The 22,484-nt window shown below is 38.0% G+C and overlaps 1 protein-coding gene across 4 annotated transcripts in view; it reads left to right on the forward strand.

Moving 5' to 3' along the window:
- The window catches only part of lpp (LIM domain containing preferred translocation partner in lipoma), a 179,246-nt gene that overhangs the window by 26,067 nt on the left and 130,695 nt on the right, over positions 1 to 22,484 (forward strand). For 2 of the 4 annotated variants that reach the window (XM_005451219.4, XM_005451221.4), the window contains one exon: positions 5,060 to 5,104. The exons of 1 other annotated variant lie outside the window; for it this stretch is intronic. The gene's annotated coding sequence lies outside the window, so the exon portion shown is untranslated. Of the gene's footprint in view, positions 1 to 5,059; positions 5,105 to 15,349; positions 15,421 to 22,484 lie in introns of all 4 variants that reach the window. One more of the 4 variants, XM_025902823.1, reaches the window with a different exon arrangement.

Here is a 22,484-nt window from a genome sequence, read left to right on the forward strand (position 1 = left end):
TATAAACCTACTTAAATCTAAAAAAAAGTCGTCCCTTTAACTTCATAACTTTTATTTTTACTTTAGAATCTGTGGTGTTCAGTTATAGTTGTCTCATATACTCTCACAGTGAAAACAAGATATACTGAAAAAAGCTAGTTGACACCTTTTATTGAAACAAACTGAACAATGAACAACAAATGAACACAAATTACATCTTCCAAGGCATTCTGGGAATTGTAGTTTGAAAAAGTTTTTTTTTATTGTTCCTTCAATCCATCTTCTTCCACTTGTCTGTGTTTATTTGTAGAATATATCAACATATATCGGATAAAAATGTGTTATTGGTGGTTAAGCCTTTGTGCCATAATTTACAGCAGGTATTCTTTTTACTTTTCATGAAAGTGAAGTGTTGTCTAATTAAGGCCGAGCTTGCAGCATGAGTGGTTTTTCCTCTTTTTTTTTCAATCTAGATTTGTCATCTTTGTCTTTTATTCATTTATTTTTTATTTTTTTTATTTTTATTAAACAACTGCCACACACAATCATTCTATTTTTCCTTTTAGAGCTTTGTAATTGTGTGAGCATTAATCTTTTTTCTTTGTGTTGTTATTTGTTTTTTAAAATTAGGATTATGTCTGAAAGCTGATGTTTTCTTACAGTTCTAACAGTTATTTTGGAAAGGAAAAAATATGAGTCATATATGCTCGAGATTAGAAAAATGTGCTTCATAGGTTATCTGCTCAGGATTAACGGTGATCTCCTTCCAGTGTAGCTGAGTGAAAGCTCTGTCAGCACTGGCACACCATTTCTGTTAGACTGTCTCTTTGTTAGACACAAAATAGGTGAAAGCTGCCAAATTAGACCAAATTAGGTCTTATTCTAGCTCATAACCATGTATAGTAGTCATGACCTGAAAGCCTCACTTTTGAATATCATGAGACTTGTGTGCACGTTGTTAGTGTAGACTTTAGGAAAACACTGTTTCCCACACATAATTTTACTCAGGTGAAAGAATATAACTAAGTGTGAGAAAATAAAAGCTAGAAATTAGAGAAAAATCTAAACTAACTGAAAAATGTGTGTCCACTTTACAAAAGAAATAAAAATATACAGTTAGCATTTTATCCTTTTGAGAGAGTGATTCAATCCGTGATTTATATATATATATATATATATATATATATATATATATATATATATGTATATATATATACACACATATATATATATATATATATATATATATATATATATATATATATATATATATATATATATATATATATATATATAAATATAAATCACGGATTGAATCACTCTCTCAAAAGGATAAAATGCTAACTGTATATTTTTATTTCTTTTGTAAAGTGGACACACATTTTTCATATATATATGTGTGTGTGTATGTGTATGTGTATATATATATACATATACATATATATATATATATATATATATATATACATATATATACATATACATATATATACATATATATACATATACATATATATACATATACATATATATATATATATACATATATATATATATATATATATAATGTGTGTGTATATATATATATAATGTGTGTATATATATATATATATGTGTGTGTATATATGTGTATATATATATATATATATATATATATATATATATATATATATATATATATATATATGTGTATGTATATATATATATATATATATATATATATATATATATATATATATATATATATATATGTGTATGTATATATATATATGTGTATATATATATATATATGTGTGTATATATATATATATGTGTGTATATATATATATATATATGTGTGTGTATATATATATATGTGTGTGTGTATATATATATATATGTGTGTGTATATATATATGTGTATATGTATATAAAATATATGCATGCACATATACATATATATGTGTGTGTGTGTATGTGTATGTATATACCCCCCCCCCCCCTCCATTCCCAGCCCCACCATGAATACAATCTTTGGGAAACTGTAAAAGTTTGAAAGTAGTTTTAAAACAGTTCTTCTCGGACAGATTTTGAACAGCTGCTGTTTCCTACTGCTGCCTTACAGGCACAGAGCTCGTTCACTATAACGTTGCTTTAAATTCTCTGAGTTGGCCAAGGTTGGCAACGGACAGCAACACACACACACACCCATGAGCAACTCTATCCCGTGTTTTCCACGATTTCTGGCCAGATCACATTTTCTGCTCAGCTGGACATTTCCCCAGATGTCTGAGCACAGAACGTGCTGGACTCAGACACTCAAAGATCAATCAAAGTTAGTGCCCAGGTCTCAGGCCCTCTACTACTCAGGAAAGCCATCAAAGCCATTGGCCAGATGTTGGCGCTAACGCTAGTCCAGGTTCTCTTTTTTTTTTTCCTCAGGAAATCTGGATTTGGCCTCAAAAGTCTGTTTGTGTTACACACACACTCCTGTAAGCTTTGTGTGTGTGTGTGTGTGTGTGTGTTGCTTCGAGCTGCAGAAAAATAATATTAGCACTTGCTAAACCACACTGGGTAAATAAAGGTATAAATAAAGAATCCAAACCACAAAGCAGTGGCACGCAACTTAAGTTGATGGTAAGACAAGCAAACAGGAAGTGAGGCATATTTTCTAAACACTTAATAAGGTCCCAAGTTAGCTGTTACTTTCTCAGACAACATTGCATGTGCAGAAAGCACAGTAGTTAGTGTGTGTGTGTGTGTGTGTGCGTGTGTGTGTGTAAAGGGTGGCCTTGATGGTGATACTTGGGGGAGAAAAGCTGAAGATGGTGTTATAAGAGAGTGGCCACGTTTCATTGTTTGGTATCTGTAGAAGAAAATGGGTCAGGGCGGCGAGCTCTGAAACATTCTGTCGGCATGCAGCTCACAGATTTGAGAACAACAGATGAATTCTTTGCTTTCTTTGTACTGGCATGGTGACAGAAGGCTAGCTCACACGTGCGTCACTACTTCAGCAGATAAATTAGAAGGCAAGGAACACAAAGGAAATATTGGAAAAAACCTTTGTAATAGATAAATTTGTGGACTGATATTTAAATTGTCTGCTTTTTTGTTAGTGGGGTTGGATGATTGGTAGAATATTTTCACATTTGGCAAAATCAGTCAGCAGATTTTTGATTTGGGTTTTTTTTTGTGTTTTTAAAGGATTTTTTTCATTTTAATTTTTTTTAATGTCCTTCTTGAGAATTCCTGAAAATGTACTCACAGCATCAGTTTTTTTGTTTTTCTTTAACATCCCATCAAATATTTCACTCTTGCTTGATGTCTAATGGTAATACTTATACATTTAGAACAAAGCACCATTGTAGAAGTCTCAACTCCAGTCACCTTTCTGATCCTACTGCGCCAAACATAATCCTCGGTATGCTAGCTACGTGCGGACGATATTTCACTGTCAACACCACATGTTACAAGATCTGCACGCAGATTATTTAACAGTGTACGTGATCTCCATAACGTGTCTGAAAGTCGTGTTCGTTGGGTTACCTGGTTTGTCCAAGCTAAAATAAAAACAATTTGGAAAAAATGTAACACACTGCCAAAACCTATTAGTGAGTATCAGCAGACAGATAATCAGACTGTGAAAATATATTTGTTTTCTGGCGCAAGAAAGGTTAATAGAAATAAAAATAGATTTTTTGCCAAAATTCTAATTTTTAAAATTCGTGTGTGCGCATAATTGCTTGATACAAAAGTTACCAGCTGAAAAAATGAGCAAGTGTACTTACTTTCTATGAACAGACTCTTCAGACTCTTCAGAAAATTTAATGTAATTTATATATATTATTACATATTATTATGAAGTAGTTACACGTTGTCATGTGTATTTTCCCTTCTGGTGGAAGGTTTTAATAAATATAAACTAAAGCATGCAAGTTTAGTTAATGATAATGTGTGTGTGTGTATGTGTGTGTGTTGGGGGGGGGGGGGTATTTTGGTTTTTTTGGTAATATAAAATATACCCAGGTGCTCGGCAGTAAAACTCCTAATTAAAAGTGAAAAGTAAAACATTTTTTGAGATAAAATTACAGAGTACTTTTGTTTGCATTTTGAATAGGCTCAGATTGTCAGACTGCATGGAAAGACTCCAAAATAGAGCTTGTTCATCAACATTATTTCCCTGGAGGAACGTCCTCAGCACCTCGTCTGCTGGTTACTTTCCATCCACGCCCGGCTGCAAAAGAAAAATCTCAAAATAGGAAGCATATGCTAGAACAAGGAACGCCACTTCAAACAATACCCGTTCCTTAACATTAAGACTGCGTACAGAAACTGGAGTGAGGTTGAGAAAAGACCTAGTTGTCAGTTGCTTGTTCTCAAAACACGCTACAATACTTGCAAAAACAGAAAAAGTTAGTGTGAAGGAGGCATGGATAACGATCCCAAACTGGCGCCCACCAGTAATTATGATGCGAGTACAAAGAGATTTTTGCCATTCTGAAGGGAAAAGGGGAGTGTAGGTGTATTAATTCCTATTCCTTCCTGCTTCCTCGACTTGGAAGTTCAGATTTAGAAAAATAGCCCCCCTCCCCTCCTTCAAAAGGAAAGAAAAAACAAGAACTGTCACATTGACTGACGCCAATCGTATGTAGCATCTGTGTTCCCACTACTGCTCCCTATAGTATATGCCACACTGTGGCAATGTGGGAAACTGACACTGTCAATTTATCAGAACAAAAGCATTCCTCAGCAAGAGAAATACACATCTTTGGGCCCTGGAGACAAAATTCATTCCACCCCCACCCTTACCTGCATCTAAACAGAATGTAGGACATTCACAACACCAGAAATAGAAATTTCAGTCACAATTATCATTTTTGAATTTATCCCCTGCAGTCAAAAGTTAGTGTTTCACTTGAGGAGTTAGAGAGAGACTTTAATGCCAACTTTCTTAAAGTAAACAGCTGCATGAAAGGCGATGTGGATGGATTCAAAATTGGACCATTTCAGTTTATTTCTTCAGATCTTTTCTTCTTGAAATGATTATTTATTATTTGTGACAAACTTGTTTTTATTTATGAGGTGTGCGTTGTTTTTTCAGGTGTCTGATCCTGTAGCCCCCGCCATCACTTTGTGTCAAATTTGGGTAAGTACCCGACCTAATTTTTCCTCCTCTTCTAATGTGTTCACGGACCAGACAGGCTTCCATGAACGCTGCATGTGTTTCCATACAAAGTCTGGTTTTATTTCTTTATTACCATACTTTAGGTCGGGCATTTTACATGCATATCTGCAGGAAAACTAATGTGATGCCTGATTGGTAGAGGTAGTTAATGAGGAGTGGCCGTTTTTGGTTTTCCTGTTTAGACATTGAACCAAAAGCTACCTTACCTTTGTTTCTTTTATAACGCCGTTTCATCAGGATGTGCATTGTGATGAATAAGTAGGATGCACATGTAACTCGGTGAGTTCTGTTTCTGTCACAAGTACAGTAAATTTGGAGGTAGGAAATTTTAAAACATGTACATTTATGATTAAATAATTTGCAACTTTTTTCAATAAATGTGTAGCAAATTCTACTTGTAGTTTGTTGTTTTTGGAAGTTTATTAGTTACAGATACTTGTATATTATTCAATGTATTTGCGTCATAGAAAACTGGCTTAAGGGTGTTCCCGTGATGCAGTCTTAATTTAGTTAGATAGCTTTGGTGAGGAGAAAACAGATCATGTGTTTTAGATACCAAATGTGGGAAAAATCGGGCTCCTTTTAAAAAAGCGGAACTTTGTCTAGTTTTCCACTACTCAGAAAGACCACAAGCCTTCAGCTCCGGTGTGCTCCTATTGTCCTGCTCTGAGCCAAACCCTGCATAAGAATTTATTTGTGATTGACTCTGATCTACAGCGAGGTTACATGGATACCTGGGGAATTTTCTGCAGGTGTGTCGTGATTTTCAACTACATTACTTCAGCCTGAAAACAACGGTTACGTGACTCACTGTGGTGTTGTAAACAGCAATAAAAACATTAGTAAAATTATGAAATTACCTTAATTTTACCCATACAGACCATCATGCTTTGGGTTGTTACAGTCTCCATACTACATACTTCATTATGTAATTATTTTTTAATGAATTTGTTTTTGCTAATAATGTGCACAATTGCGTTTAATTAATTTTTAGGTGCATGACGCTCAAAAAAAATGTTGAAATTGTGTGAATTTAATTTTGTATGTCTAAAAAATGTAGAATTTGATCATTGGGTCTTTAACACAAGGAGTCTTCACCCTGATATTAAATGGTTTTATAAAATTCTTATGCACCAGGAATTTTATCTGATGTTCTCTTGTATATCCTCATGACCACACACGTCTTGAGGGAATTTCTTCACATCAGTTCACTTGACGTCAACGATGAACTGATAGATTTTGGTGATCAGAGCACAACAACATGACTCCATGACCAGGGATTCCATATTCACGTGGACCTCAGTTACAGAATACCACACCGCTTTCCAAATTATTATGCAAATAGGATTTTAGCATCATAAATATTCAGTTTTTTGTTTTCAGTTAAACTCAGTGGCGGTATTGTGTCTCAAGCTTCTTAGGATCACTGATATAATTTCATAATTAGTGATGTCACAATTAGTTTGCTAGGTGAGCCCAATCAAAGGGAGCCTAGCATGCCACAGTTTTCAAACAATATCGGAAAGAAAAAGGATCTCCCTGTCGCAGAAATGTGTCAGATGCAGTGCAGTGCCTTGGACAAGGCATGAAAGCATTAGATATTTCATGAAAACTTTAGCGTAATCATCGTACCGTGAATGAATTTGTGGCTGATTCAGAGCACAGAGAGGTTTGTGCAGGTAAAGGCATAATGAGGACGGTTTCTGCCAGACAACTTCATCGGATTAAGAGAGCAGCTGCTAAAATGCCATTACAAAGCAGCAAACAGGTATTTGAAGCTGCTGGTGCCTCTGGAGTCCCACGAACCTCAAGGTGTAGGATCGTGTAGTTGTGCATAAACCTGGCCATCCCTAAAAAATACAAGCAGAAGCAGCTGCAGTGGGCCCAGAAATACATGAAGATTATTTTCAAACAGTCTTGTTTAGTGATGAGTGCCGTGTAACCCTGGATGGTCCCGATGGATGGAGTAGTGGATAGTTGGTGGATGACCAGCGTGTCCCAACGAGGCTGTGACATCAGCAAGGAGGTGGCGGAGTCATGTTTTTGGGACGGAATCATGGGGAGAGAGCTGCTAGGCCTCTTTAGGGGTGTGAAAATGACCTCATCAAAGTATGTAGTGTTTCTGACTGAACACTTTCTTCCATGGTCCAAAAAGAAGAACTGTGCCTTCCGTAGCTAAATTATCTTTATGCATGATAATGCACCACCTCGTGCTGCAAATAATACCTCTGTGGCATTGGCTGCTGTGGGCATAAAAGGATAGAAACTCATGGTGTGACCCCCATTCTTCCCTGACCTCACCCCTACCTTTGCAGTATCCTCAAGCAAAAGATCTATGAGGGTGGGAGGCAGTTTACATCAAAACAGCAGCTGTGGGAGGATATTCTAACATTGTGCAAAGAAATTCAAGCAGAAAATGCTCAAAACCTCACAAATTTAATGGGTGCAAGAATTGTGAATGTTATATGAAAGAAGGGGTCTTATGTTAACCTGTAACCTGGCCTCTTAGGATGTTTTTGATTGAAATAACTTTTGTTTTCTTCTAATGCTACAAATTCAACAAATTACCATTTTCACTTCTTTACAACCAATACATTTTTTAAAGCTCTTTTGTGGATAATAATTTGGAACAGTGTAAATAAAATTTGAAATGTGCTCTAATGGTTGGTGACTTTGAAAGTATACTGACTTTCATTTGCAACGACTATGTAGGAAAGTCCGCAACAAATATAATTTGCATAATAATTTGGAACGCGGTGTAGATGCCATTATTAACAAAGGGAAATATGTGCTTTAGACAAAAAATATTTTCATTAAAAACATTTTCATCACCTCTAACGGGTGGAGGCAGATGGTTGCCCTTCCTTGAGCCTAGTTCTGTTGGTTCCTTCCTGTTAAGTACTTCCTTTCCACTCTTGCCAAGCTCTTGCTCATAGGGGTTTGTCTAATTGCTGGGCTTTTCTCTGTATTATTATAGGGTCTTTACCTTATAATATAAATTGCCTTGAGGTAATTGCTGTTGTGAATTGGTGTTATATAAATAAAATTTAATTTAATTAAATGGCCAGCTATATTCCTCTTTCTGATCTCTAGTTAACATCCTTCTTTGGATTGGGATCTTTTTGAGGAAATGTGTTTCAAATTTGGCAAAAGTGCTCAGACTGAGAGAGAGGTCAAGGAAAAAGGTCATTTTGACCTCAAGACATGTTTTTTGTTGTTGTTGTTTTTTGTGGCATACCTTGAGTATTAGTATACATGAGTTACAATTCCATTTAATAACCATTAAGGCCCAAGTCACACAAGCCTAGAGAATAGTTGACATTGGTCTCGCAACTACTTGTTGGAAACCACCTGCCAACCACTGGCTGGAAACCATAAACCAACAGCTGGTTGGCTACCACTGTTTGGAAACCACTGGTTGCGAGGGTTAAATGTGTAATCCATAACTAGTGGCAAATAGTTGATGAAGGCAATCTCTGTGAAACTGATTGCTAAGGCCCCTTTCACACAGGCCTAAAGGACCAGTCAGTGACCCTCAGGCAACGGTTGCTTGCTAAGGAAAAGTGTGGACAGTGTGAATGGTTGGCAAGTCATTGCTGGTAGTTGCAAGTAGTCGGTAGGGAAAAACTGGTCGTAGTGCGGTTTACAGTGTTGGACCACTGGTTGTTTTGATTGTTTTGAAAAGTGCAGGTTGCATCTGTAAGGCACAGCTTTGTTTTTGAAGGCAAATGCTCTCCGCTCCAGCACTTTTCCAGTTTCACTAAAGCTCAGAAAATACTTGATGAGTGTTTGCAGATAAGTCGCTGTATTACATGTAGACTACGAGTGACTATGGCTGCAGGCAACCAAAGCAATCAAAAGGAGGTTTTTGAGGCACCACCCTCTTTGCAAAAATGTTTAAAATCAAAATGATGGTACCTGTTGGTAATTAAGTGTTGGCGCAAAGTTTTTCGCTGCTCATTAAGTATGCACTTGGTGTATTAGTTAAGGCCTACAGTGAGTCTTTGTCTTTATCTCCTGATTAGCTGTCTCTTTGTTGGCATTATTTCTGATAAGCTGCTGAGAACTCCTTTAACAACCACATCAAACTTGTGTTTCTGTCTTCCGATAACACTAATGGTTCTCGCTGTAATTGATTTCAGATGCAGTTTATTGATTGATCAGTGCTTCAGTCACACTTCTGCGTCTATAATCCCTGTGGAGATGTGCAAGCTTGATTTTTTTTTTTTTTTTTTTTGTCAAACCTGTTGCTTGAATTGTTTTAGATCACCTGAATTCACTTTCAAGTCACTTTACTTCTATTAAGCAGCGAATACAGTTTCACAGAAATTTCACAAATCATAAAAGCAGACGTTAAGATAAGCTCTGAGGTGTCTGTGCTTAGCAAAGCATGCACTGTTGTTGAAAACCAAAATTTGATATATTTTTGAAACAGATGGCAAGGAGCTCATGTGGGAACTTGAGCTTTTCTTCACTGAATATGAAAATGCTGAACAGGTGGTCCAAGAAGCTTCATTCCCTCCTGCAGCTTTCATTAACTGACTTTCATTCTTCTAGTAATAATACGCTTATTCTTGCCCTTGGAGAGGGGCAGACAAAAGAGCTGCTGCTTTTTTCTAGGTAAGAAATGGAAAAAATTGAGGCCTTGCTATATAGTATTAGACATCAGCATCACCCAAAATCATGAGACACACATGCAAGCGTTTTAATGATCTGATAAGCATCCAGAATCTGTTTCATTTACTTCATAGTTGTGTTTCCAAGTCTTTTTAGTGGTTATGTGAAATACCTAGCAGTGGGATTTGTTCTATAGCTGGTTCTCTATCACTCTGCATAGGCAGAGCTACCTAAGTCCCACCCATTGTGATTGTCCAGCACAGAAGCTGTGCACACAGAAGTATGTAAAATTATTTAATTTTTTTAAAAGTAGCAGACACGGTTCCTCTGTGCAGGGGTTCAAGCGGGAATTGGCTTGAAACCCCAACATTCAGAGAGGTGGTGCAGTGTTGGGTAAAGAATCGCTCAGAAAAAAAGTTGTATAATAATTTGTATTTTTAGTGCTTTTAATATTTCCTTTCTGGACAGGCTGTTATCAGCTGATGTGCTGCTGTTCTGAGATTTACTGCTCTTTGTGGATTTAGACAACTGAATTCAGCGAGATAAAAGCAGATGTTGCATGAGCTAATATGGCTCCTTTGCAGTCCCTCGACGCAATAAAGTATAAAAGGTAGAATGTGGTGAGTGAAACTAAACACTAACGGCTTAAATTGATTTCCCTTGATCTAACCTCGCGGTGACCATTGAGACCAGAGTTCGCTCCACACAGTTCCTTACAGTGCGTCGCTGTAAAGTGTACCACACTGCTGCAAAGTAGCCACTACCCTGACCAGTATAGTCATAAAACATACATTTTGAATAGCACAAAATAACCAGAAATGACTTTAAAAAAATGTATTTAGCAGATAACTTCATCAATACATCATGTAAACTGATTTTAAGGAAACAAAAATGGTAACTAGAATATTAAAATGCTATATGTAAGATCTCAAAGGTTGTATAGAGTTACTCCAAGATGTAGTGCTTTACGCATTCGCCAGTTTGATTCTGGGAGGAGACACAAATCCCAGGAAAGTCAGAGAATCTACCAAATCGAACATTTGGCGCTACCCGCTGTAGTGACCCCTTGGGAACGAGGGAGGAGCCAAAACTAGCTTCTTCATCAAATGTCCCTGAGCTGAGCACTCCTTATTTTTGCAAATGATCTCTCATCATCCTCTGCTTTCTTCTCTTTCTTCCATCTTTCTGTAAGTCTGAGAAATGGTGAAAGATGTGAAGTTGGCACACAGGAAATAGAGAAACTTTAGCTTTAGTCAGCTGACAGATTCACTTTTTCATTGCTGAAATCTGTTGAGCTGTTTGGAAAGTTGCATCTGAAATGATCAGCTACGTTACTATGGTCACGCTCGCTCCTCTTCAGCAGAGCGAGCTACGTGAAGAAGTGCCATGAACGTATGACTGGGATAAGTTTAGAGTTTAAGACACTACTTTCTGATTTGTTGAGTATAATTGTGACAGAAGCAAATTTAGGCTGCTTAATACAAAACATTAGCGAGCTTTATATTATTTTGCATTAAATTTCTCATTATTCGAAGGTGTTGGGCAGCTATTCTGGATTTGAATCCCGCTCACATCCACCTCATGTGATACCTGGCTAGCTAGAATACCATCCTAGGAAGTGTGCTCCGTTGGCGTAGTTCCCCCTCAGTACACTCCAGTGTGCATTGTGGCAATAATATATTACATTACAATCACTTTGAAAGCCACAGTGGGTGTTTTGCCTGTTCTGTGGGGTAGCAGAATTTGAAAACTTCACATCATGCATGAAATTACGACTGGTATACCACTCAGCACTAGTTAGGAATATCCTCGTTATGATTTGTAACAGTATTTTAATTTAGTTATCCAATGCTTGACCTTTCGCTGACTTTATTAAAGTCAAATAAAAGTGTTATGCCGTCCTTGGCATGTCAGCCTAAACCGCAGTGTTCGGGTATGCTGTAGAGAAACTCTTTATAAAGAAATAATTTCAGCTTTGGTTAAAAACAAATCATCTGCAGCATTTTTCTTATATAATGCATTCAAAAAGTTGTGGGTTTACATTTATAACGCGTAAGGCTCGAGAGAGATGATGCATTATTTTTAACATGCAGAGGACTAAGTGACTGTTTCAAATTTATTTAATAGATGAAAAGCATTTACATCCTGTTTTTAATTTAATTATACATGCGTTAATTATAATTTGGAAATTCTGAATAAAACAATATGTAATAATTGTACCTGTAAAGCTTCATCTAAAATTGTTGTTGAAATCTGTTTCCTTTCACAACAGTTGTCATGTGGTAGACAATAAGGTGAGTCATTTCACAGAAAGAGAAGCATTTCTACCCCAAATGACCCTTAAGTCATCCTTTAAAAACTAAATTGGCAGCAGCTGCCAAAAGTGTTGAACATTTAAGGTGGGATTTGACTCCAAATCAAATGGTTTTAAAGGTAAAGTAGTGCAAACCTGCCCTTACACAGAGATTGGTTTCATTTCTCCTTCAACAGTAAAGGATCACAGAAGCAGAAAAGTGAATTGATGGATACCACCGCACACGACCGGGCCACAGCACTGGTGTAAATTTAACTTGCCGGAGATGCTTCTTGGTTTCTCACACTGTTTGTTTGGATTGCTGGCTCACAGTTTGGGTGTTTGGGCCAGATTCTTGAAGCACACATCAAATCGACGGATGACTAGTGAGGCTGGCTGCCAGCTGAATTTCAAGAACAGTTTAGCTTCACAGTAGAATATAAAATGCTTAACTCTTTGTTGAGCCAGAGACGGGCTTTCTTTGACTCATTTCCGTGAAAGGACTTTATATAAATGGATAAATCCTTCAGGTTTTACTGGACTCTCCGGGGAACTGCATCAGGGAAGTTATGTTATGTCCTCTGTAGGAATTGTTGCGGTCTCTCAATCAATAGTCATGAATTGCAGCACCAACGATTGTTCTGTTTTTATTCTTCATGTTCCTCCCAGTCCTAATACCATCCTACCATATGTAGAGAAATCACAGCTCCTGAATGGAGACATCTTTTTAGAAAAATATAAATCCTAACTCTGAATCGTTTCCCTCTTTACATTCTCTCCAGAGCTTTTCCATCCTCATAATCTTGGCAGCATGCTATATGTGCATTTATTGTTAAAAGCTTTCATGACTGAAGCAAAACCCCATGTAGAAAAATCTGATCCAAACATGTTTGCTTGGTTTTAGCTTATTATATCTAAAATAAGCGCTTCGCTGCTCATATCAAGCCAGTAAATTGTGTTTTAGTGGCTACTACCTAAACCTATTTTTTTTCTCATATGCATATTGATATGATTTATGTTCATATGATACATGAGTAGCACAAAGTGACAGATTGTTTTTTACCTGGAAAAGCAGAAAACACGGCCATCCAAAACAGTTAAGATGACCACAGCTAAGTGCATGAGGGTTTTTGTGCCCACTTTGGTGCCAAAGCAGGCCCCTCATGCCATACAGTGTATGGCATACACCATGCCGTAGAGCTGCAGTGTTTCCCACCTATCCCTCTGATATGTCAGTGCCACTTTAGAGATACTGGGGCCATGAGACTAATGTAGGCTCCGGGAGGATTTTTACTCATCACTCCCCTATTTCTGTGTGTGTTGCGTTTGCAGGGAGCAATAGGCTCTGAGCCTAGATGAGAAACTCTGTAATAATATGTGAGCTGCCTCACTGTGTTGCTCAGGATGCTGTGTAGGGACGTTACCACGTGGTTAGTTCCACTGAGTCTAAGTTTCACGCCACAAAAGAAGTGTTTCAAGTATCCTGTTATTCATTGTTTCTTGTAAATGTTCAGTGGAGGCACGTCCTGCTGGCTCTGATAACCTTGTGCCCGCATTTAACCAAATATTTGACTGGTTTTAAAATGTAACAGAGCGACGGCACAGGAAGACAAACTTTCCTCTCCAGGCATCTGGCAAACATCAACAGCACCTTGTTATAGCAGCAACTGCAATGACTGGACTTTATTCATTTGCATTTTTTTTATTATGGGTCAATGAAAAATCAGCCCCACCTAACTCTCCTCAGAATATTTAATGAAAGTTTTACCTTCATATTTTGAATATTTTCTTAGTTACAGGCTCTTGAAGTACAAGGGGCAGACTGAAATTTCTAAAACTGATTTCTGCTTATTACAATGATTTGTTGAGTTGGTATCCAAATGCTAATTAAAAATGACACCTTTCATACGCTATTGCTTATTTTGAGCAGCCATCCCTGACACTTTTTGCTGATATCGCCCTTGAAAATGTACCCAAAATGCATTTTTTTTGAAGTTTTCTCCAGCAAAACCTCAGAAAACAGATCAAACTTCCACTGTATCAATGCTTGTTTCTGTTTCTCAGCGTCACAGACATTAAGCTAGTGCAGTTTATTTAAACTACGATATATCTCATGATACTGAAGCTCAAAGTTAGTTTGAGATAAACCACGGAACAAAAACCCGATTTTGGCTTTAAATTGCGACAGTTGGAGTGGGTGTAAAATTGATTTGGCTTCAGTTTTTTTTTAAAGGAGCTCTAATGTGTTTTTCAGCACTCAAAGTTTCATGTACATATCCCCTGTACTTATGAAGGCATGGCGGATCAGAAATGCCTGCAGGGCCTGTAACTGAAGAGAAATTGCATTTGGCTTCATCTAAATAAACTGAAGTTATTGTTCCAAAAAAATAAAAATAAAAAAAAATCAGCTGATTCTGAGGGATGTCAGGTGGGAACTCTTTTTAGATTTTGTTGATTTTATACTGAATGACCCTTTGAATGTTTATCAAAATGATACAAAACGAAACTGTGGCCAAAATGTGACGTTGTTGTTGTTGTGTAATGATTTTCAGGCGGATTTTTTAAATAACTCGCGATGAGCTTTAAGTTGTTTAAGACAGACATAAGTATGCACTAATGAGAGTCTTTATAATTGGATTATTATGGTGGATGTCATGTTATCAGGCCTTATGACTTCCTTGAAAATGTGGAATTCCTTATTTTGAGGACTGTACAGTCGGCACTGATGACTTAATCATATAAAGTCATTTCTTTTTTCTCTTTTTTCCAAGAAATGAAACATTTTCCTTAATTTCTTGTAAATATCCTATGTAAAGAAAGTCTTGCATGATGTCTTTAAATGCTTATTTTTACATGTAAAAAAGGGAAACGCTTGTTTTATTGTTAAATTTAAGATTTTGTTTTGTTTTTTGCTTTTTTCATTCCTAATCAAATGTAATCATTCTCGTACCTGACAGCTTTGATCCTGCGTCAGCATGTCTCAACGCCCCGCGTGGCCTGATTGGATGGTCGAGAGCAACAACATAGAAAAGCTGTTGAACAGAAATTTGTTTGGTTTGCTTACATGGAGCCTGAAGTGTTTTACATTCATAAGCACTGCTTAACGGAGAGCTGCGATAGCTGTGTTGTGGTATCTATTACCATGGGACTGTGTGCCTCATTAACATCAAATTTGGCAGATTTGGATGAATGAGGCTGAGAGTGCAGTCGTGTCACAGGGGTAATCTTTCTCACTTGTTTTCCATTTTCTTTCCTGCCTGCTCACCTCTTCTTCATTTCTTTCTTCACTCTTTCAGCCTCGAAAAAAACCCCCAACTCATCATTAGAAAGAGATTCTGCCCAGACCAGCCTCAGCAGATAAGACTCAGTGAGTTATGATGGCCGAGGTGGACATGGCCAAGTGGTCAGAGTGAGATTACACTGCATCTGAAATAAATATTTACTTGAGATATCTGTCCTGAAGATGTTATCGCACACAGCAGCGCTGAGGGCAGATACTCTGTCACACGCTGTTGGTTCATGCTGTCTTAAAGCTGAATGTACCAGACACACTTTATTCAAAAACCATTTGTTTGTACTGGAGAGAGTAGATTTCATTTCTTTTTCAGAGGTAGACTTTGTACTTTTAGACTTGCAGGTCCTACATCAGATGATTTCATACTCCATGTGACTGATAATGCTGCTAATAAATTGGAGTTTTAGTTGCCAAAATTCTAAGGTTAGTCCAGAAATGAATGGACAATATGATGAGGAAGCTTTTTCTATACAGTCGTTGTCTGTGAAGCCTTGCTGGAGCTCCTGAGGGTGCTGAGGTCACGTTGTAGTACTTTTACAACTGTGCACACCGTTGGTTTATTCAAGACTGATTCGAGTATTTTTGTGTTATTACTTTATCAACGGACAGTGCACGACAGAGGTGAAGGAAATGCAGTAGGGGTGGAGTGGGTGGGGACGAGTGTCAGGGTGATTTGGGACAGCGAGAGTGAAAGGAAGGTTTATGAGATGGTAGTGAGACTAACTATGATGCATGGTTTGGAGACGGTGGCGCTGACGAAAAGACAGGAGGCTGAGCCAGAGGTGGCAGAGCTGAAAAAATTATGGTTTTCAATGGAAGTGAGCAGGATGGACGGGATTAGAAGTGAGGACATCAGGGGGACAGCTCAGGTTGAGTAGTTTGGTTAGAGAGGCGAGCTTGAGATGTTTTGGACATGAGCAGAAGAGGGAGAGTGGACATACTGGACAAAGGATGTTTAAGCTGGGGCTGCCAGGCAGGAGGAAAAGAGGTTTGTGGATATAGTGAAGGAGGGTTGGTGTGACACAGGTAGAGAGAGGGTGAGATGGAGGCAGATGATCCATTCTGAGGACCCATGAAGAGTGCAGGTGAAAGAAGTAGTGTCATAACATTGTTTTTGTATGACTCCTTTCATAGCCAAAATAAAAATCTTCAGCAATGTCTGCATTCCTGCGAATGCACAGGTAAAAACTCTGATCCTCTTCAAAATCAAATATTTCTGGTCAAATTCCAAAGCAAAGTGCGTTAATTGCTAATTCTCAAGTGGTGGACTGTGGTGATGTTTGTGTGAGCATCATTAGGGTCAGCCATGTTAGCAAGTTTGCAGAAATTATATGTGAAGCATTAAAAAAAAGTCCATTAAAATAAAATAAAATGAGGATTCAGTCAGTCCCCTCTGTTTTTTCCATATTTAGAACAAAATACTGGTTTATCAGAGGGTGGTTGAGATGTGATATAGTGTGTATCCATCTTTGATCTCACTTATATAAAAAAAATTAATTATTGAAATAGTGAAAAGGGTCTCTGCCAATATTATGGTTTTATGTGTTTTATGTTCAAGTTTAATTGTAGCATTTGGTATCGTGTCAGTGCTGTTTTTTAAGTCACAGATATTGTGACTTAAAAAACAGCAGATGGCCCCGCCCCTCCCTGAGCCTGGTTCTGCCGGAGGTTTCTTCCTGTTAAAAGGGAGTTTTTCCTTTCCACTGTCGCCAAAGTGCTTGCTCATAGGGGGTCATATGATTGTTGGGTTTTTCTCTGTATTTATTATTGTGCGATCTACTGTACAATATAAAGCGCCTTGATGCGACTTTTGTTGTGATTTGGCGCTATATAAATAAAATTGAATTGAATTGATATCTACTGTATATTGTCTTCAAATCTTTCAGTCGGCCTAGCTCGAAGTACAAAAAATTTAGGGAAAATTCAGCTTCTGCTTGCACCTCTTTTTTTGCTTTCTTTTCACAGTTGCTTTTTTAAATAATTAATTTCAACCTTTTTTTTCATTACAGCACTGACAGTTAGGCTCTTATATTCTCAAACCAAACCAAGAAGACTATCTGTATCTGATTTTGTCTCGCTTAGAGGTAAAAGCTGGTTAAAATCAAGCGCTTTCATGTACAGATTTAATACACCGGAGTCCTAATTTACTGTATCTCAATTATCAAGAGCTGTAATAGCTCGGATAGCAAACTTTACAACAGCTACAAGGACGCTCTGACTAGCAAGGAGCATATTTAGAATGCAGACACAGTGAGCATGAATCTATTTCAGTGAATCAATGCTGCTCCGTCGACAGGGAGGGGCCACGCGCCTTAGCGCAGCGATGGAAAATAATTGTGTATTGAACTGCCGTATGATAGAGCAATTGTAGCCTTTATACTGAGCTCTGCAGCTGGTTTGTTAGTTGCCATCACACTGCATGTTTACACACTGAGGATAAAGGAGTGCTCTTAAACAATTACTGCAGCTTTCCACAAGAAACTGGAGCACAGGAGGATGCACAGCTGAGCCGCGATCACCTTCTACACGGAAAGTGAAGAGCAGAAAACAAGTAAATAAGACGTGCTTAAGAGGAAAAGATTAGATTAAAACAAGCCCAGAGTGATTAAGAGAGCTGACATAGATACCTTGGTTGGATTTTTGGATGTGCCAGTGAGCGGGTTTTGGATTAGTTGGAAGCAGCAGGGACGCGTAAACAGCAGTAGCCATCAGTCAATTAAGTGTAAAGCCTCCCAAAAACAACTAGTTTAAATTTGCCTTTCATTTAATCTTCTTTGAGTGCCAGTGAGAGTCACAGCGCTGCAGAGTGAGCAGTGGAGAAGTGAGAGATTAAGAAAGAGTCCAAACAACTGGGCACGAGGACTAAGACATTAAAAGCAGCCCCGCTCATGCTGCACAGATGCTTCTGGCCAAGCAGGATTTCAGCACTTTGTTTTTGTGCAGGAGTTAGACAAACATCTGATTCCTTTTAACAAGTTATCCGCGGATGAATCGTGGATGTCCAGATGTATCCAGATTTTAGATTTACTCAGCCGCCTACATTTCACCACTCAGCCGAGGCTATTCAAAATCATTTGAAGAGAGAAAAAAAACACACGTCGGTGATCTGATCTGTTTGTCAGATCGATCAGTAAGACAATCCCCGAGACTCCCCGAGTCCTCATCAAGCGTGGCTGCAAATCTCTCTGCGGTGTTCACTGGTGTGAATGCAAATAATCAAATCACATTTACAGCACGAGAAAAACAAACCCTCCTGACCTCGAATGTTTCACAAACAAGGAAGTACTCCTCATTAAAAGCAGACATTGTGTCTTGCAGGTTTATATTGATTAATGTTCAAATCGTCATCTTTTCAGGGACATTGTGCTGATTAAAAGCAAAATTTAGGATTTTTTAGTTTTTCCAAAAACATGCACATGTGGTGGAAAGGCGATTTCCCTTTAGGCTCCATCCTGCCAACAACTTTCACCAACAAGGGATTTTTCTTATTTTTACATGTGAAAAAAAATCAGTTAGTAACAGCCCCATTATAAGGTCTAAGCTACCAGTTTAATTTTTTATGGCTAAGAGTCACTTTAGAAATGCTCAAATCCATCAAGTCTTTTTTCACCCATCATCAATGCCAGAGTGAAATCCATGAAAACTCAATCAAAACTTCACATTTTTTCTTCTCTCAAGTAAAAGCTGTAAATTTAGAGAGAGTGAGTGAATCATAACCTCATATAATCAAACACTGATATTGTTGAACCTGTTTAAAAAAGTCTCTTTTCTAACTACTAAAGTGGAGACACAAGCAGTAATGCTAAATGTCTTTTATTCGTGGTACTAGGCACCCTCTTCACTGAATCCACTTTCAAAAGAATTTTGTATTTTATTTATTTATTTTTTTAAGAGGTTAGGAAAATACTCTTTAGCTAAATGGTGTTAAGTAAGTGATGAAGTACATGTTAAAATTGATGTAAAACATGGTGTAGCCACTATTTATTAGTTGCAGGGCCAGATAATCACATTACAATGGTCCAAAAAACTCCAGGTTGGGTCGCCAGTTAGCTGAGGTGAAGCCTAGCCACACTTGACACACGGCCCCAAGTGGACATTAGAGGAATTGCAGTTTTTGGGAGCGCTGCATTAATTTGTCAGCCCCTGAGGTTGCTGCTTGGGAGATGTTTGTTTCTGAACATGATTAACATTGCAAAAGGATTATGTGAACCTAAATAACCCTAATTTCCATAACGTAAGCAAGCAGTTTGTTTTCTAAACCTCAACAAACGGTGAAGAACACTGACTGAACATGAACTGCATCTGACAACCACGGGGTTTTTGGATTAAATGGCGATTGATGATTGTTTTTCCCTTTTTTCTGTAGCATGCTATGTCTGTGAATACTCTAGCAAACAGCTGGAGATGCTGGTTACCATAGCTGATGCCAAATGTAACTTTGAAGCCACAATTCATTTTTAAACTGATAGCTGTGGTTAATGTGTTATGTACCGATCATGTGAAAATACGACCTTAAAAAAATGTATAGAAGGGTGTGTCAGCTGATCAGGACAGCAACTTCTGACCCACTTTTAGGTCGACAACTTGTAAAGACCTTAGCTACTGTCAGTATAGTTAAAGAATGTCACCGTTTTGGACACAGCTAACTATCCGTCTGCAGTAATTCACAAGCTCTTTGTTGCACTCCCACCGTGGCTTAGAAACTTGCAGTGCGCTTAGATGCTGGTATTGTGCGCCTTAAAAAGAAGATGAGGAAACTCTGGCTTAGTGTGACATGATGAAGTTATGGGCCTAAAGCTCCTCATTGTTATGTATCTGTGGTCCTGCAGTCCAGCACTGTAGAATATAGAGTGTGAAGGAGAATATATGAGATGCTGTCTTCTGTGTGTGCAGCTGAAGTAATACCTGCAAGTCGAAACAAAGGGGCAAAGCGCCCTGGCTCTTTGTCGGCATCTTTCATCGGGGCCAAACCCAAGTGATTTGGAAACAATTGCAATGTGAAATCTGTGTCTGCTGCAATTGCTTAAATGGCAGCTCAAGTATTTAAACATGCTCAGATGATTTAAACTCATGCCTCTGTGCTGTGCTAAGGGGATTCCTGAGCAAAGTCATCTGCATTCAGTAAACAACGCGTTATTGATGAGTTGATTTTATGTGGCTTTGCCAGTGAGCAAGCCGGGGAAAGGATTAAGTCCCCAAGCCAAAACCCAATACAAGTTTGAATAAGGGGATAGATGTGCAGCGCTCATTGTAGAAGGAGAGGATAAGCTGTGTTCAACATTAAAATAACAGCTCAATACCTGTGATATGAAAAGGTTCAGAAAGCTCAGACGTAAATGGGAAACGAGCCCGTTTACTGTCTCAGAATGATAAACCGTCCACCAAGAGTCCACGATAGGAAACGTGGCTGCTCCAATACTGTGTTTGGAAGAAGTTTGACTTAGTTTTTTTTGTTGATAACAGCTTAGCGAGGGGCAGCAGCGGAAGATTTTTTTTTCTTTTTGAAGATGCTTCATCTGCTGAAGGACTGAGTAAGAGAGGAAAGGTGTAACAACAACAGCAGGTGCTGTGAGGAATCCACAAATGTTCTAATCCACCGTTCTTACCGTACAGAGATTACAGCTTCTCTGACATGTTTCAGTTGTCACGTCTTGCCATTGTTGCTCGGGGAGAGCGTAACCCAGGTTTGGAGCGATAATTTACAGATGTCCCCGAAATGCATCATATGCAGGCAGTCAACAAGTAACTGTTTAGTAAAGGGGACAATGGCAGTTGTGCAGAACACGTAGATGAGAAGATGTTTTTTTTTTTTTTTTGTGGTCTGTGGTGGAAAACCAAGCAGGCGGCAGTGGTGATGTGGTGAGCTGCTTCAGGTACAGGTGTGACTGAAATATAGTGCAGCAAGTCCAGCTGAAGTAACAGATCAACCAGATCAACTAAACATTAGGGATACTCCGATCCAATCCCATCCCGTCAGCGCTGCTTGCATGATCAGGAATGGTAATGACCATTTTTATTAATATATAGCACATTTCATTACATGTAAACTTTCATTACAAGCACTACCTGCACACTTGGATGTAATTCTGGGAAAAATTAATTAAACGTGAAATACTATCATTTACCCTAAACTATTATATAAATGCTAAACTCAAATTTTATTGGATCACTGAGACCGTTAACTTCATAGCATGAATATTTTCCTCCAGTTTTAATACTTTGAGGTACAGGCCCTCACAATACAAAAGGATGATAATAAACTGCTGCAGTTTAGTGTCTGCAATGTGGAGTAACAGAAACAAGCTGGGGATGGTTTAAAGGAGCTAAAAGGTCTTCTTTTCACCTACATTTGGATACCAGGTCCATCTCCTACCTGTGATTCCTTCTGTCAAAGTAAAATTTTAACACTTGTGACGAAACATTTTTTTATGTTCCAGCTTTAGGTCAGAAGTTTTTTTTTTTTAAATCCTTAGAATTTGATTGTGAAGAAGGTCCCGCCTCACAGAGAGGATTTGCACTTGCATGTATTTGTTTGGACATCAAACTGTGGGATGAACAAAGCTGACCCAGCAAGTTCTGCAAACTCACAGCAATATTTTAATAACCAACAGGGTGGAAATGACTACAGAAACAAACACACGTGCTGTCAAACAAAGGTTAGTCTTAAATTTGGATTATGAACAACTAGGGCCACTTTGCAATTCTCAACCAGCAGATCTTAATTAAATAAACACAGTAGTACAAAGTTGAAAAAATTCTCATGCTCTTCTTTTAAAATTTCATTGTGCTGTCAGAAAAAAGAGGACTTTAAGCCTCAATATCAATACAGTCAGAAAACTATATTCATCCCAGATCTCCACAGGTTTTAAATAACTCTGCATTCAGAAGTGATTTACAGCTCCAACACCACACACATGCAATTATGAAGACTCACAACGCTGACACTTCGAGCCCCCAAATTGCAAGCTTGCCTCCCTTTTTATCATATTTTATCACTCAACTCTTCCCCAACCAACCGGTTCCAGTCACACAGTCAGACAATTGAGTGTTTGCGAGTTCTGGATCATAATTACGTCTGTCCAACCTTAAAATGTGTCTTTCTGCAGCTCATGCTTTTCTCATGAGACGATGATTCC

The sequence above is a fragment of the Oreochromis niloticus genome, linkage group LG23 (genome assembly GCF_001858045.2).
Source record: "Oreochromis niloticus isolate F11D_XX linkage group LG23, O_niloticus_UMD_NMBU, whole genome shotgun sequence".
In the NCBI taxonomy this organism is placed as follows: Eukaryota; Metazoa; Chordata; class Actinopteri; order Cichliformes; family Cichlidae; genus Oreochromis; species Oreochromis niloticus.